The sequence below is a fragment of the Elephantulus edwardii genome, unplaced genomic scaffold (assembly GCF_000299155.1).
Source record: "Elephantulus edwardii isolate Elephantulus edwardi_28Jun2011 unplaced genomic scaffold, EleEdw1.0 scaffold00009, whole genome shotgun sequence".
Lineage (NCBI taxonomy): Eukaryota > Metazoa > Chordata > Mammalia > Macroscelidea > Macroscelididae > Elephantulus > Elephantulus edwardii.
This window is the reverse complement of record NW_006399759.1, coordinates 7,039,925-7,058,270: the sequence shown is the minus strand read 5'-3', so window position 1 is coordinate 7,058,270 and position 18,346 is coordinate 7,039,925. Positions and strand designations below refer to the sequence as shown.

The 18,346-nt window shown below is 44.9% G+C and overlaps 1 protein-coding gene across 1 annotated transcript in view; it reads right to left on the bottom strand.

Annotated features, from left to right (window-relative positions):
* The window catches only part of CIB4 (calcium and integrin binding family member 4), a 134,480-nt gene that overhangs the window by 69,167 nt on the left and 46,967 nt on the right, over positions 1-18,346 (bottom strand). The gene's annotated exons all lie outside the window — the stretch shown is intronic.

Here is an 18,346-nt window from a genome sequence, read left to right as displayed (position 1 = left end):
ATCCTTCTTCCTAGTCTGTCTTAATCTGAATGTTCAGATTTAGAGGAGTATCTGACAGACAGCAATTTGTGGGGCAGTTCGCCCGGCTAGCTCAGTCGGTAGAGCATGAGACTTATGTGCCATAGCTACCCTATATACAGCAGCCCTGAACCCTTCCCTTCCCGAACCAGGCTCCCTAATTCCAACACACCTACCCTCATCACCGCAGTTACTACTGTATCAGTCCATCTCAACCGAGGTCTCCCTCTCTTTCTCCGTCCCTCCACCCTCTGAGTATGATGTTCTTCTCCAAGGATCAGTTCTTCCTGGCCACATGCTCAAAGTTTGTGAGATGGAGCCCCAAAATCCTAGCCTCTAAGGAGAGACTCAATTTCACCCTCTAGACACCACATTGTAGCCACAATTCCCCTAAGTCCCAAGAAAGACAGGAAATAAGGGAAGAAGCTGATGCTTATTAAATACGTAAAGTATATCAGATGTGTCTACCACACTCCCACCTATTATTGCCCTAGTTCTTACTGCAACCTTGAAAGGTACAAACAAGTGTGTCCATTCTCTAGATTATTTGAAGAAAGACTTATCAACAACATTATGCAGATGACACAACTTGGCTTGCTGAAAGTGAAGAGGGCTTGAAGTATTTACTAAAGACAACAGCATTCAGTATGAATTTCACCTCAGCATAAATGAAACAATAGTCCTGGCCATGGACCAGTAGGTAACATGATGACACACAGGGACAAGACACAAGTTGTCAAGGATGTCATCTTATTTAGATCCACAATCAACACCCATGGAAAGAGAAGCCAAGAAATCGAAAGACATCTTGCATTGGGCAAATCTGCTATCAAGGACCCCTTTAAAGTGCTAAAGAGGAAGGATGTAAATTTAAAGACTAAGGTGGTTCCCCATGGTATACAGTGTTTGGTGGAGCTCCCCGATTAAAGCAAGCTTGGAAGGAGAAGTGGCATCCACTTCCATAATAGCTTGCCTCTGGAAACCCTATGAACCTGGAGAGAAGATGAAAGTCACGCAATTGTTGAGGACTTTTGTTCATAGGGTCGCTATGAGTCGCCTGCGACTCAACAGCACTAAACAACAACAAGGTGCATCTGACTCAAGTCATGGCTTTTTCCAATTGCTTCATGTGCATTAAAGTTGGACAATGAAGGAGAGAGACTGAAGAAGAATGATGCCTTTGGATTGTGGCATTTTGGAGAGAGTACTGAATAGCCATGGTCTTCCAAAAGAACAAATCTGTCCAGAGTACTCCTGAGAGGCATGTGGTGCAGTCAGCCACCATCTTTGAGCCATGCATGGTTGTTTCTAACTCTGTGGGTGAAGAAACTTGGTTCCTATGCATGCATAGATACATGCTACCCTTGCTTCCTAGGAGGGAGATTAAGTTTCTAGCAGGGAATCAACCCATCATTTTTACTATCCCTTTTATAGTTCTGGTATAGTCACATTTTATAAAATTGCATCCTGATCATTTTTGATTCATACAATATGACTGAACTGGGAAGAGTCAATTCAAAGCCTTCAAGGAAAAGCAAGGATTTCATCCCAGCTGCCATGTTCCATCCCCAAACCTGGGCACTTTCCACATCCCTGGGAAGACCTGCATCGAAACAGAAAGCAAACACAAGTAGAGGAAAGCACCAGAGAAGAAGACCTTGGATGAGATGGATCGACGCTGTGACTGTGGCAATGAGGTCAGGTGTGTCTGAGATGATGAGGTTGACTCAGGATAGGGCAGGGTTCAGAGCCATTGTTCATGTAGTGCTGTGAGGTTTTAGTTGGTATCATGGCACCTAACAACAACTACTAATGCAACTCATTGTGTCCTTATGAATAACTGATCTGAACAATATAAATCTCCCCCACACTCAAGCTTATTGCTGCAATCACCATGTCAGCCCACCAGCTTGAGGGTCTTCCTCTCTTTCATTACTCCCCCACCTTTCCAAGCATGATGTTCCTCTCCAAGCAATAACTTCTCCTAGCAACGTGCCCAAAGTATGTGAGATGAAGCTTCATCATCTTTGTTTCAAAGGTGCACTCTGGCTGCACCTCCTCCAAAAAAATATCGGTTTGTTCTATTGGCAGTTCGTGGGAAAGTCAGTACTCTTCTCCAACACCACAGTTCAAAGGTATCACTTGTTCTTCTGCCATTTTTATTCATAGTCCAACTCTCAGATGTGGAGCAAGCAACTGAAAAGACCATGGCTTGAATTAAGTGCACTTTTGTGCTCATTCTGACATTATTCCCAATGCAGTATATCTCCTGATCTCCTGACTGCAGGTACCAAGTGTATTGACTGTGGATCCAAGTAAGATGAAGTCGTTGACAATCTCAATCCTTCCTCCATACATCAAGATATTGCCTAGCGGTCCAGTGGCGAGGAATTTTGTATTCATGATGTTGAGGTGCAGTCCACAGTGAAGGCTGCAGAGTTTAATCTTCTGCAACACGTGCTTGAAGTCTTCCTCAGTTTCAGCAAGCAAAGTTATGTCACCTGCATAATGAAGGCTGTTGATGAATCTTCCTCTAATCCTGATGCCACAGTTTTCTTCATAGAGTCCAGCTTCTCAAATAATTTTCTCAGCATACAGATTAAGTATGTATAGAGAAGAGCTACAACCCAGACATACTCCTTACCTAATTTTAAACCATACAATATTCCCTTGCTCTGTTTGCACAACAGCCTCTTTGTTTAGGTATAGATTTCACATGAACACAATCAAGTGTTGTTGGGTGTTGTCAAGTTGACTATAACCCATATTGGTCCTAAGAACATCAGATCAAAATCCTCCCCTATCCTATGCAATCCTCATGTTCTCTGACATGTTCAAGTCCACTGTTGTGGTCACTGTGTTAATTCATCTCATTCAGGATCATCCTCTTTTTTCTCTGACCTCCCGCCTTTCCCAGAAAAATGTCTTTTTCCAAAGTCTGATCCCTCCTGACAACATGCTTGAAGTATGTGAGACAAAGTTTCATTATCCTTGCCTCTAAATACACCCTGCGTGCATTTCCTCTAACACAGATGTTTGTTCTTTGGACAGTCCATGGGATATTTAATACTCTTCACCAACACCACAAATCAAAGATGCCAATACTTCAGTCTCTCTTACTCATTGTCCAATTTTTACATGCACATGAAGTAATTGAAAGTATCATGGCTTGGGTCAGGCACACCTTAGTCTTTAGACATATCTCCTTGCTCTTTAGCACTTTAAAGAGGCCACTGACAGCATATTTGCCCAATGCAACATATCTTTTGACTTCTTGACCGCGACAGCCATGGAAGTTGACTGTGAGTCCAAGTAAAATGAAATCCTTGACAACCTTCGTTTGATTGGTTGTTGTTGTTGTGTACCATCGAGCTGAAACCAACCCCTTGCTGACCCTCCAGTGAGTTTCAGAGGCAGTAAATCATACAGGAGGAAACTGCCCATCTTTGTCCAATGGAGCAACCGGTAGATTTGAACTGTGTACCACTGTGTCAGCGGCACAATTCCTTACCATGAATTCACCAGAGTATAAACGATTTGTATCACCTAGGAGACTTAAATTAAGGGCTTAGACAAGTCTAAATTTCTTTTTCTGAGCTTTTCCCTGTGTTAGTGATGGATGTTCTTCCATGTTCCTACACAGAATATAATTATCATTTTAATGGTCATTTTAGTTCAAATTTCCAAAGTGGACCACCCTATATATATATATATATCCACTAGAAATTTAAACTAAAAGGGAAAAAAATTCAAAAGATGAAGAAAATAATCCATGAAGATGTTTATTGCCAAATTATTTATAGTAGCAAAAAAGAAAATAAAATTAAAATAAACCCTGGAAACATTAATGCCCCACAATGAGGGGATGGTTTAGTAAATCTAAATGCAATGCAATTACATGACTATTAAAATGGTAATTACACAGACTGCGGAGCAACATGGAAAAAACATTTGTGTCTAGTGGGAAAAAAGCACAAAATAAAATTGTGTCTACATTTGTCTACTGTGATATAAAATGAAATATGCCTGGGAACAAAGATAGCAAGAGAAAATAGAGAATGAAAATTTATTTTAGGGTGATAGAGTACTAAGGAATTACTTGAAAAAAAACACAAAACTTTTTAAACCCCCTAAACTCTTTTATCAATAAAAAGCAAGGTGAAAAAGTGTACTCCAGGGACAATTTGCTAAACGAACAAACTTTCCTCTGTGAGCTGCTGCTCAAACCTCTCATGCCCACTGTGGTCAAGTCAATCCCACTGTCTCAGGCGGTTTCCAAGGCTGTAAATCTTTCCAGAAGCGAGCTGCCACATCTCCCCCAGCCCCGCCCCCCGATCATCTGAGAAGTTCTAACCATTGGTCTGCTGTTTAGCCGCTGGATGCCTTAACCACTGGTACTGTCATAACTCCTATTTTAAGTAGGTGCAGTCTGGTGTATTTTGTTTCTGCCTTCACTCCACAATCTTTGGGGCCTGAGCTAAGTCCCAGGCAGAGATGGATGGGCCTTTGAATTCCAGACCCTGTGAGAAGTTGGTGGAGTCCTTCTAAGGCCTGACAGTGGGGGTGCAGTGACAGAATTTCAACTTCTGTTCAGGACTCTGAGTTCCCTTCCCCATCCAGGCATGGGCATGACATGGGCAGCCATCATCTGTCATTGGAGGCTCCTGGGTTGCTTGGATACTGAGCAGATTTCAGGAGAGCTTCTCGACTAACATAGATTAGGAAGAAATGGCTGGCTGTCTACTTCTGAAAAATTAGTCATAGCAAACTCCTTGGATCACAATAGTTTGATTCAAAGCCTATCATAAAGGTAACACAAGACCAGGCCATGTCTCATTCCATTGTTCACGGGTCAACATCAATAAGGGCCAAAGTGATGGCAGTCAGTGGGATGGCAACACCAACTAAGCAGGGATCAGAAAGCGCGGACCATCAGTGGGAAAAGACCCCGGCTGGGTTGGCCTTTGTTTCTTAAAGCAAACTCACTCAAACTCATTGCTGCCAAGTAGGAATTGACTCATGGAAACTGCCCCTCCCTGCGCTTTCAGAGACTGTAAATTGCATGGGAGGAGACTGCCCATCTTCCCTGACATGGAGCAGCTGGTGGATTCAAACAACCAGAGAGGCTCCACCTTTTGGGTTAGTGGCACAGCTTCCTATTGGCTAAGCCACCAGCGCTCCCTTTGCTTTTTAAAACCCCCATCAATGTCTGCACCTTTTCTTAAAGGAGTCAAAGGTGGATAAAGGAGCAATTTTGCCAATGACTCTCGGGTTTTGAGAACACTGGTGCTACATTCTGTCTATTTGCATGTCTATGTTTACATCCCTCAGCCTCCCTCTCCTCCCAGCCCAGAGGCCTCACCAAAGAAGACAGAACTTGTGGGCATCATTGGGAGGCCATCATCAAAGGAACCCTGATGGCACAGTAGTCAAGCACTCAAATGCTAACTGAAAGATCAGCACTTCAAAGCCTCCAGTGGCTTCAGGGGAGAGCAATGTGGTGTCTGCTTTTGGACACCCTATGGAGCAGTACTGCTCTATTCCACAGGGTCGTTAGAGGTTGGAATCAACTTGAAGGCAGTGTTTGGGGAAAGCCTCCATCAATTACCTGGACCCCTGGAGAAGCCCCTCACCCCCTGTCACTCTCAAAGGATTATTCCCATCCCAAGAGGCCATGTGCCCAGAAGACAGAGACTAAGAATAGAATAGCTGGCCAGGCAGGGAGCTGCTTCAGCAGAGCTGGAACTGCTCCTGATCAGAGCTGCCTTGCCAGCTGTTCCCCCTGAACTCACATGCACACTGCTATCCGGGGCTCTGAGCTACAAAGCCCAGAATGTGGAGACCTTGAGGCGTGACATCCTGGGAGCCTCATCAGGCATGGAGGCCTCTATGGGGCAGAGCTGAGAGGAAAGCTGGACTGGCCTCTGGCAAGTTCCTCTGTGACAGGGCCTCTGCTGGGCCAGGTCTGCCCACTGCACCTCAGTTCCCATATCCCAGCTGTGTGGCACAGAGGTGGCCGGCAGGCCCACACTCCCCTCAGCCCACTGGGAAGCCCTTCAAAGCTGCAGGGTGTCTCGTCCCTGCGGAGACAGCAGCAGGCCTGAGGCCTGCAGAGGGTCGGAAACCCTGGGAACTGAGCCCTCGCCTGCCTGCCAGCACCTCGTCAGGGTGGGGGCAGGGGCACTTCAGGAACAACGTTGTTTATTTTTCTATTTTTAAGCAAGTCTGAGGTCTCTAGGGGCACAAATGAAGTTATCAGAAAAGACATGAGTGGAATAAAGCCTCAAGCCAGCAGGCTGAGGAAGGCCCATGGGACCGGGACTCTTGAAAAGCTGAGATGAGGTTTGTTTATCTTGTGCTCTGTGAGTGTAGGACCGTGACAGAGGTGCTGGACAAACATGTCCCAGTCTCCCACCACTCCCAATGTCCCCAACCCGGAGGCTCCCTCTGTGTGGCTGCAGAAGTCAGGCCTGGGTAATACTTTCTTTCTCCCTTCTAAATTTTTACAATTTTTGCATTGTTGAACAGACACAGTAAAACCTACTCCAATTCAATGTATACTGCTCTGTGACGCTGATTAGATTCTCTGAGTTGTACAATCCTCCTCACCTTCTTTCTGAGCTGCTCCTCCCTCACTAACATCAACTCCCTGCCCCTAAGATTCCCATCTAAACTTTCAAGTTGCCATTGTTAATTTGATCTCACAGAGAAAGAGTCCTTAGAACATTTTGCACAGCTAAGCTAAACTAGTCTTGGTTTGTTGGGTTTTATTTTCTGTTCTCCATCACCTTTTTAAAAATTTTGTTTTGTTTTGTATACGTTGTATTTCATTTTATGTACATTGTCTTTCATACATCATTCCCATACATAATGGGTTTTTTTATTAATTTTAATGAAAGTTTAAAGAGACTTAGGGTTTCCATTCATTCATTGTTGTATTTTTCTCCCTGTCCACCCTCTCCCTCCCCAATTCATTCTTCTCCTTGAAAAGTAAAAGAAAAATTCTCTCATTGTTATACAATCTCTCCAGTCTACTGCACAGCCTTCATTCTGGACTCCTGTCATAAAAATAAAACCTAATCATATATCGCTTTTAAACAGTTCTCTCCCTCATCTGTTTCAATGCAGTATACATTATTTATCCCCTCTTTCTCAGTCTTTCCTCAACCCTGATATCAGTCCCATTTTACAACAGTGGTCCTATGTAATATATTTGTCCTTTTGTGACCGAGATACTTCACTCAGCATAATGTCCTCCGGGGTCATCCATTTTGTATAATATTTCATGAGTTCCTTGTTTTTCAATGCAGCGTAGTATTCCATTGTGTGAATATACCACAACTTCTCTATCCATTCGTTTGTTGATGGGCACTTGAGTTGTTTCCAACTCTTTGCTATTGTGAACAAAGCCGTGATAAACATGGGTGTGCATATATCTGCTTGAGTTGAGGTTTTGGTTTCTTTAGGGTATATTTCCAGTAGTAGAATTGCTGGGTCAAATGGTATCTCTATTTGCAACTTTTTGAGAAAACGCCATACCATCTTCCACAGTGGTTGCACCATTTTATACTTCCACCAGCAGTGAATAAGGGTTCCAGTTTCTCCACAACCTTGCCAGGATTTGATGTTTGCTGTTTTGTTAAATTTTGCTGTTCTTACTGGGATGAGATGATATCTCATAGTTGTTTTCCTACATTGTTGTTGTTGTTATGTGCCGTCGAGTCGCTTGTGACTCATAGCGACCCTATGTACAACAGCCCTAAACTCCGCTCTGCCCTGTGCCAATCGCACTGTCTCTGACACTCCCATCCCGATTATCCCAGTCACTGAATCAATCCACCTCATAGAGGGCCTTCCTCTCATGCGCTGTCCCTCCACCCTCCCAAGCATGATGTCCCTCTCCAAGGACCGGTCTCTCCTCACAACATGTCCAAAGTATGTTAGACGGAGCCTCAGAATCCTTGTCACCATTGATCTATTGTGCCTTTTAAGGTGACTTCCGGGGAGATTAGTTGCTCTGAAATGTAAAGATTATGTCAAGGCAAACAGTTTCAGGTGTTTTACCCACCCTTTGCGGATCAAGTAAGATTTTAAAAATAATCCCACCAACATTGTCCGCAGAAACCAAGAGAAGGTTCCTGTTCTGGAAAGAAGACTGCATTCACATCACACTTGGAATACACAAATGATTTTCCTAGCAGCAAGAGTACCACAACAGAGTCACACACAGCTCTGCACCCAGTCCTAGCTCTGTTGCTACCTGGCTCTGTCACCTGGACAATTCCTCTATTTTCCCGAGTCTCAGTTTCTACATCTGTCCAATGGTTTAATAATCTGTCATCCATGGCTTGGCTCACAGTTACCTGGGAGAAGCAAATGAGATGACTTGTGGACACTTCCTTAGGGAGGGTGAGGATACACGTCTCCCTTAATCCTGACATACCCTGGAGATTGGTTACTACCATGCCCCTTTTAAAAGTAAAGAAGCAGCGGCTCTGAGAAATTAAATGACTTGCTCAAGATCATTCTGGGAAGATCCAAGTTCAAGCCGACCACATTCCAAAGGCCAATCTCCTTCCACGCGACAAAACAGCCTCTCAAGTGCTACAGAGTGAGGACACACTACACCCTGCTCGTGGGAGCTGTGAGAGGCATCATGAATCATTGACAGAGCCAATTAAAGGCCCAGGCATGTTTGGCTGCATGAGAAAGACCTCCCAGGAAGAGCAGCGTGTGGTATGAAGCACAGGGAGCTGGACTTGCGTTGACGGTCTTGGTTTGCATTTTGGCCCTGCCGCAAACCAGCTGGATAGCGTGGGCAAGTCATTTAGTCACCTCGAGTCTGAACTCTCCCCCTCTACAAATCAGAGATCATAACAGTAGCTACTTCCTGAGGCTGACAAGAGGCACTGATAAGAGGTAATGTGGAGGGGAAAGGTGAAGCCCTACACAAATGAAAATAAATCACTTCTCCAGTTCCTGCTCCTGACAGCAATGTGAAATGTGGTGGGAAGTCCTCTGATGCCTGTTCTAAAGGCATCACACATGGGAAGTCACCCCCGGAAGCAGAATCTCTACTCAGAATGCACTGGTGCTTAGGTAGACCCTCCTGCAAAGCTCCTTCGTCTTCATCCCCTGACTTAGAGTTATAGGTCACCTGTGACCTGTCCTAGAGTTAGTTAGAAAGTTGAGGCCAGGGCAGAGGATATGCCAGGACTATTTAGCCAGCTGAGAGAAAAGTCACAACTAGAACCCAGAGCTCTTTTCTATATTCCAAGGACTTGGAATGATTCCCATTTGCAAGATGAGCAAACTGAGGCCTCAGGCAGAGGGGTGATGTGCCTTGGGCCACTGGGCTTAAAGAGCAGGGCTGCGACTGGAGGCCAAGTGCGTGCCTGTCTCTCTGCTGTCTGCTCAGTCCAGAACAGAGACCTCCTCCTATCTCACTGAGCTTTTTTCTGAAACAAGCCACTTCTTAATTCTTTGGCTGAATGTCTAAATAAGGATTTTTGCCAATTCCAAGCCCTGCTAACTGATGAAGTTGTCAGAAAGGGATCTAATGATGCTTGAAAATGCAGGGAGTGAGCCAGCTGCCTAATTGTCCTCCCAGCTCTGACTCTGCGTCAGGGAGTCAGGACCCTCCCACGGGGCTGGGGGTGGGAGGGAGGCTGGAGCAGAGCCTCTGATGCCTTTCATTAGTGTAGGACTAGACGCCAGTTGTTTAACCCTTTGATCCTTGTCTGCTTGTCTGTGAGGATAATAGTCCACTCCTTGCACAGCTCTGCTGAAGATTAAATGAGATGATATATAAGCAGTGTGTGAGCCAGTGTCGGGCCCTTCCCAGAGTCTCAGGGCAGCCCAGCGCCCGTGCTTCTTCCTGTGTCGGCAGAGGTCAGGGTTAGGGCAGGCCAGCACAGCCACTATTTTGCACTCTGTTGACAAGGGCTGCAGTGGTCACATTACCAGCTGAGGCCACCAGGGCCATCTGGGGAGCTGTAGGGTTTCTAGTCATCCTGAATTATTTATCTCCAGGTGGGTGAGAGTTCCCCCCCCCCCCCGGCAGGAGAAGTGAGTCTTCTGGTGGAAGTCTGGGAGATGAGGACTGTGATACCCACAGGGCTGGCCAACCTTTGTCCTCTCCTCTTTCTCAGTCCAGCTCTCATCCCCCTCAAATCTGGACTCAAAGGGTAAGTCCACAGGAGCCTGGAGGCTGGCTCTGCAGCTAGAACCAGCAGCACCTGCTTTGATGAGCTGGATGGACCTGAGTATAGACCATCCACCACATGGAGACACGAGTGTGATCCACTGACCACTGACAACAGCTCTGCGAGTGTCGGCTACAGAGGAGGCCCTTCCCTCACACCCAGTGCCCAGGGCACCGGCCCCTCACTGTCCTCCCTCTACTCCATGGAGTTATTTCTGAATGAAGCAATCTTCTTAACTCTTATACACACACACACATACACACACACACACAAGCGCACACACTCTCATATCTAGTTATATCCACTAGTACATATAATTAAGCATACATGCAATTACCATAAACATACATTTATGCACACAACACACATTCAGACACACATTTATACAATTGTACACATGCACGTGTATATGCATAACCACACATACACATCCATGTATGTATCAATTATTCAAGTATGCATGACCATGCATGTACATATATATTTATATAAAATTACATGCCACATGTGCATGTGATTGCACTTATATACATGCTTGTAAATGTGTGTTTACACGTGTACACTGTGCACACATACATGTATATACTTGTACACACAGCTACACATGTATCACCTACTTAGAGACCTTGACATCATTTTCCCTAGAAGAGAACATAAATGTGGACAAGAGCAAACAGATGCCTTGGGCTCAGGGGGTGTGCTTTTGCTATTATGTGGCATGGGACAGGATTATTAACCTTTCAGAGCCTCAGTTTCCCCATCTGTAAAATGGGAGATATACCACTATGCCTTACAGATCTGTTGTAAGACTCAGACAAGGCCAAGTGTGAAAGGGCTTTGTAAACCAGTAAGCACATGGCTAATGGCAGCAGACATTTGGGGCCAGAAAGTGGAACCATTGTATTCATCCAATCTGCTGCTTTTTTTAGCAAGCCAGAAAGACTGTCCAAAGATGAGGGAGGGGCTAGGGCAGTGGCCTAAATACAGTCTGAGGATTATCACTGGTCCAGCTGTCCTGGCCTGGGCTGTGGGTGACCACAGCCTCCCCTGCCTGCTTCTTTCTCTCTAATTTGACTCTCTCCCCTCTGGTTGGACCCAGTATGCTCAGTGTACCACCCTGAACCTTTCAAGGGAGCCAGGAGGTAAATGTTAGGATGGAGAGGGAGATAGCTCTTCTTCATCAAGAAATAGAACCTCAAACTTGGTAATAACTCAGGATGTGGCAGGAGTTCAGAGCCTAGACTGTGGAACAGCCTAGGCTGGGGTGGGAGACCTGAGCTCAAACCCTGCCTGGGCTGAGGCCTTATGAGTTCTTTCTAAGCTGTGGACCTCTGCTTTTCCAGCTGCAAAGACCCTGTTAACTCTTGAGAGATGCAGTGAGGCCATGAAACAGTTTGACAAAGTCAATCAAAATTGCACCAGGATGTGGAGTTAGCCTATAAGTTGACTTTTTTTAGCCATTACAGTTAACCCCTTCTGGTCTCCAGTTACCTTAACCACAGACATGTGGTCTTCAAATCAGCAGGGTCTTGCAAATCATCAACAGCTGTGTGACTAGGGTAAAAGAAAGAATGCATTCCACACTGAGGAACAAGATTTGAGGTGAGTAAGACTTATGGAGGCAAGACTTGAAGGAGACTGGAGTAAGATCCTGGTGAAAGTGATACAGTTGTTGTGGAGAGACTGTGGCATTGCTGTGGAGGAACTGTGGCAAGGTATAAGCAGAGGAGCCCTGTGAGATAAAGGCTACAGTGAAAGGCTTTTGCTGTTCTTGCCAAGTTTTTGCTGGATGCTTGAAGGAAAAGGTGACTTATAACTGTTCTGAGGCAAACCTTGCCGGATGATTTGGATTTGACTGCTGAACTAAAACCAGAGCTTGGAGTAATTTAGGAATTGTGCCTTGGAATTTGGACTAAACCCTGGACTTATTTTGGGTGATATTCTTTGCCTCCTCCACTCTCCAACTTCCTTATCTAATAAATCCCATTGTCAGTACCACAACTGTGAGTCTGTGAGTCAATATTGAATAAACAAACATCTTGCTATTAGTGTGGCTCTGGAGGCACCTTGGGGCTGGGCTATGGGCTCTTTATCTGCTTTCTGCTCTGGGACAGTGAGGGGATGTGCTATTATTACTCCCTCTGGCCTTTTCGAAGAGACTTTTACAACCTTGTGCTCCCATGTACAGTTTTCCTCTCTTCAGATGAACCCTGCCTGGCTTGAGGCCTTGTATGAGTCCTTTCTGATCTGTGGGCCTCTGCTTTTCCAGCTGCAAAGACCCTGTCCACCCTTGAGAGACAGTGAGGCTGTGACCATAAAAATAGTCTGACAAAGTCAATCAAAATGGCACCAGGAGGACCAGGGAATTCAGGTACTAATCCCTACCCTAACCTCTTTTCAGATCAGACACACAGAAGGATTCAAACTCTCTCCAGACAGTGATCTGCCCAAGGCACTCAAGATCCAGAGACTTTGAGGACCTTTCCATCCTAAATAAAGCAGAGCTGTTGCTTCTAATAGTGAGATTTTTCCACTGGGAGGAGAGCTGAGCCTGTCAGGCGCCCCAGCTGCACTTAGGGTACTGGGAGATTTTATGTACCAGCACAGCCCAGAGAGCAGAGCCTTGGCCCAGATCAACCAACCACAGGACAGAACTAAGGATGCCACTGGGGGGGCACTTCCCAGGACCTGATTGGCTACCCACAGAGCCACCAGCCTTCTAAGAAGAGGAAGGGAAAGCTGATTGAGAAGAGACAAGAGTTTGGGGTTCAGTGTCTCTAGGAGGCATTGTGGTCTTCTGTTGATGGCACAACATTTAAGTTAGAACCTGCCAAACAGCTCCATGAGAGAAAAACACGACAAGCCATTCCTGAAAAGAGTTACTCACTTGCTTGTGGCTGTCGAGTCAGAGTCATCTCATAGCTCGACCTTTCAGTGAGTTTTCAGAGGCTATAAATCACACAAGGGAAGATTGCCCATCTTTTTCCAGTGGAGCAGCCTGAAAAAAATTGTTGTTGTTGTTGTTGTTGTTAGTTTTCATTGAGTTGAGTTCGGCCCATAATAACCCTGTGAGCAACAGATCTGAACTCTGTTATATCCTATTCCATCCTCACACTTCCTGACAATTTAGAGCCCACTGTGGCAGCCACTGTTTCGGTCCACCTGGTTGAGCGTCTTCCTCTCCTTTGCCGACTCTCTGCCTTTCTGAGCATCATGTCCTCCAAGGAATAGTTCCTCCTAGCAACATGCCCGAAGTATGTGAGGCAGAGCTTTATCAACTTTGCCTCCAAAGAGCACTCTGGCTGCACTATGTCCAAAATGTATTTGCTTGTTTGGCAGTCTGTAAGATGTTCCATATTCTTCTTCAGAACCACAGCTCAAAGGCATCAATTCATCTTCTGTCATCCTTATTCACTGCCCAGTTTTCAGTTATATAGCAAGTGATCAGAAAGACCATGTACTAAATCAGATGCACTTTAGTTCTCAAACCGACATCATTCATTACTCCTCAATAATTTGGAGAGGTTTCTAACTTCAGACTAGCCCAGTTTAATACATCTCCTGATTTCCTGACTGCTAGTACCATATGAACAGAAGCCAATGGTAATGAATGAGGAAGTAAAAGCTGCATTGAAGGCACTGGCAAAAAATAAGGCCCCAGGAATTGATGGGATACAAATTTACTTGCTTCTATTAGTAGATGCAGCCCTGGATGCACTCACCAGTCTATGCCAGGAAATTTGGAGGACAGTTGTATAGTCAACGGATTGGAAGAAGTCCATATTTGTTCCCACTTTCAAGAAAGGTGATCCAACAAAATGCAGAAAATTCAAACGGTATCATTAATATCATATGCAAGCAAAACCCTGCTGAAGATCATTCAAAAATGGCTAGAACAATACATAGTTAGGGAACTATCAGAAGTTCAAGCACGGTTTAGAAGAGGCCATGGCACCAGGGCAATGACATCATTGCTGATGTCAGATGGATCCTGGCTGAAAGTAAAGAATACCAGAAAAAAACCCAAAAACGTCTTTTTATGCTTTGTTGGCCATGCAAAGACATTTGATTTTAAACAACCCCAAAACACACCATAGCCTAAGAACTCTTATGGGGCGGTTCTTTAGTGTCATATGGGGTGACTATGAGGTGAAATATACTCAGCAGCACCTATTAACAACAGAGGTAGCCTATGTGAGCCTATCTAGGCTCCAGGTTTTGAAAGTTAGCTCAGGAATATGAGCTCCGTGAGGCTCCCTATTTTGTTATTCTTCTGTTTGTTTCTTTATCCAGCATTCCCTGAGAAAAGGTCTCAGGTCTGTCTCTGGGCTCAACACACAGTAAAGGCATGACAGCTATAGAAAGGGCAAATGAACACAAACCAGGTGTAGGAATTTTAACTCAGCAGACGTTCCCCACAAACATTTCTTTTAAACATGGAAATTTCTCTCTGGCAATGAAGTCAAAAGAAAAGAAGATGGGCCTTTCCCAGGAGTCTTTGCACAGGGTGCTCTGGGGGAGGGGTGTGAGGCGAATGAGGGAAGCTGGTTCTCTGTGCTTGCAGCCAGGGCTGACAGGCTGAGGGGTGGCGCGGGGATCGAGGAGGATGTGGACAGGGCTCAACCAAGTGGAACATCTTGGGAAGCTGACAGTGGAAGAGAAAAGTTATGGGGGCAGCTGTGGTCTACATGGCAGATTCTGAGAGAGCAGCAGTGAGGAGGGTGGGGGTAATACTTGTGCATTGGGAATACACATGTAGATAAACGACAAGCTAAACACGTGGCATCTAAATTTGCTCTTTCCTGAGGCTCACTAAAATGAAAGGGGTTTTTGGTGTGGGTTGTTTTTTTTTTCTTTTTAAGGCACAAACACAAAAACGAAAAAATGAAACTCCAGTGAGAACATGAGAGGAACCAGTAGCTACACAATTCTGAGCATGGAGATTAAAAATGAATGGTAACTACTTGCCCAACTCACGTGAGAAAGCAGGATCCTTAGACAGCAGCGGGGAAGTTCAAAGTTCAGATTGAACCTGATTTATAGCGGAGAAGCTGCAAAAGGCTTTGGAACTGGGTTTACCTGGTACTGATGCAAATAGGAGTCAGTTGAAAGCAGGATTGTATATTTTCATTTCCCCCCTCATTTGGTGTTAGGAATTTCCTTTTCCCAGCCCCTGGAAGATTTTCTCCCAGGAGAGTATAACACAGACTTTCTGTCCTGGGGGACATCAGGTACGTCTGAGAATGAGGAGGACACAAATATGTGCCCACTGAACTTGAAACTCCACCAGCCCTCTTTCCCAACTTGGCTCCAAAATGCTGACATGCAGAGCTGAACAGTCTCCTCCTTTAGGGAATCCTCAAGAAATGTCCCCTCGGCTGGCCGTCCAGGGAGACTCCCAGTCAGCAAACCCCACAGTCAGAGTTTGCAAATTGCTTTTACAGCAACTATCCTCCACTCTTAATTATAAGCAGTTACCAGATAGATAAGGCAGACCTCTTACACAAATGAGGAAGACTTGAACAAACATGTAGGAGAGAAAAAGTACCTTAGTTGTTATTGTGCCATCAAGTCACCCGTGACTCATAGCCACCTTATGTACAACAGCTCTGAAGCCTGCCCCATCCTGAGCCAGGCTCATTGATTTGGACACATTTATTCCCTTTTTCCCTAAGTACTGTGTCAATCCATCTCATCCAGTCTCTTCCTCTCCCACGCTGTCCCTCCACCCTTCCGAGCATGATGTCCACCCAAAGTATGTGAGACGGTGCTTCAAAATCCTAGGCTCCAAAGAGAAACTTGGTTTCTCACCCTCTCCAAGATAGACCTATTGGTTTTCTTGGTGGTCCATGGTATAATCAAGACTCTTCTCCAGCACCACAACGCAGAGTCATTGATTCTTCTTCTATCAGCCTTAGTCCTTGTCCAGCTCTCTCATACATAGAAAGTAATTATGAGGATTATGAACTGGATCAGGTGCACCTTAGTCTCTAGACTGACATCATTACTTCTCAGTACTCTGGAAAGATCCCTGACAGCCAATTTACCTAAAGAAATTTGCCTTTTGATTTCCTGAAAGCTAGTGCCAAGAGTGTTGATTGTAGAGCTGAGCAAGCTGTAATTATTAACAACTTCAATCTATTCTCCATCCATCATGGTGCTGCCAATTGGCCCAGTGGTGAGAATCTTTGCCTTCTTGATGTTGAGCTTTAATCCATATACTAAAATCCTTGATCTTCTGCAGCAATCAGGTCCTTCTCAGTTTCAGCAAGCAAGGTTGTGGCATCTGCATAACAAAGGTTGTTGATGAGTCTTCCTCTAATCTTGATGCCACATTCCTTCTCATAAAGCCGAGCCTCTCAAATGATATGTTCTGCATACAGTTGGAAAAGATATGGACACATCCCTGACACACTCCCTTCTTGATTTTGAACCATGCAATGTTTTCCTGCTCTGTTCTGGGGATTGCTTCCCGGCCCAAGTATTGGTTTCACATAAGCACAATCATGTATTCTGGGATTGCCATTCTCACCAAGGTTAACCACAATTTGTTGTGACCTACACAAATGCCTTTGCATAGTCAATGAAACACATATACACATTTCTCTGGTACTCTTTGCTTTCTGCCAAGATCCAGCTGACATTGGCGATAATTTCTCTAGTGCCATGACCTCTTCTAAACCTAGCTCGTGTTTCTGGTAGTTCTCTGTCGATGCACTGTTCCAATCATTTCTGGATAATCTTTAGCAAGATTTTGCTTGTGTCTGATATGAATGATATTGTATGATAATTTCCACACTATGTTGGCTCACCTTCTTTTTTGGAATGCAAATAAATATATATCTAGTCCAGTCAGTTGGCCAGGTAGTTGTTCTCCAGATTTCTTGGCACAACCTGGGGAGCATGTCCAGGGCAGCATCTGCTTGGTGACATATATCAATTGGTATTCCATCAATTCCTGGGGCTTTATTTTTTGCCAAGTCCTTCAGAGCAGCATGCACTTCCTCCTTCATCAACATTGCCTCTTGATCATATGTTGTTTCTTGAAATTCTTCTGTAGCAGCCAATTCTCTTTGGTGCAGTGATTCTGTATATTCTTTCCATCTTCTTTTAATGTTTCTTGGATCATTCAGTATTCTACCCATAGCATCCCAAAGTATTGTGAATTGAGGCTTGAATTTGTTCTTTAGTTCCTTCAGCTTAAGAAATGCTGAGCCAGTTCGGCCCTTTTGATTTTTGGACTCCAGTTCTTTGCACATTTCATTATAATACTGTGCTACTGTATTCAGGATAAAGGATTGGAAACCACGGGCGGGGGGATAGAAAAGTTCAGAGAACAATAACTAGGAAATTAAAAGCATGATGGCAAAAATGAAAAGCTAAATAAGGTGGAAGATAAAGTTGAGAAAAATCTCCCAGAAACAGCAAAGAGATAATGAAGATAAATAGAGGAAGAATGAGAAGGAACCATTGTACAGGATGGACAATGGTAAGGTATTAGAGAGTTTCAGAAAGAGAGAACAAGAAAAGATGAGGGGAATTAGTATCAAGAAAGAATTCCAGGAAAGTGTCCACATGGAAGGTCAGGAGTAAGTTTCCTAACTGGAGGAGTCCTTTACACAAAGAAAACAGACCCACAGCAAAGCATATGATTAGAGACTACAGAGGTCAACAGAGAAGAGTCCATAAGTTCCCCCAGAGCAAAAAAGTCTCTCTCTCTCACACACACACACACACATGCATGTACACATACACACACATGAACACACATGCATATATGGCCATAGAGGCATACACACATATGAACGTGCATGTGGATACACATATACATACACACATGCATGCTTACATACGTATACATACACAGAGGGATAGACCAGGGATCAGGAAGGCTTTGATCTTCACAATGACATACAATAGAGTGATGTCATCCTGGGAATCCAATTCCATCTAAACTCTCAGTCATGAATGAGGGAAGAATAAAGATGTTTTCTCGGAGCGAGAACGTTCCAGAGGTCGCCAGCTCCGGCGCTGACGGGTGTGGACCCCGGACGTCGCTGGGACTCCTCCGCGCTCGGCGGCGGCACCGGCCCGCCCACTCTCGCCCGCCCGCCTCCGTCTCC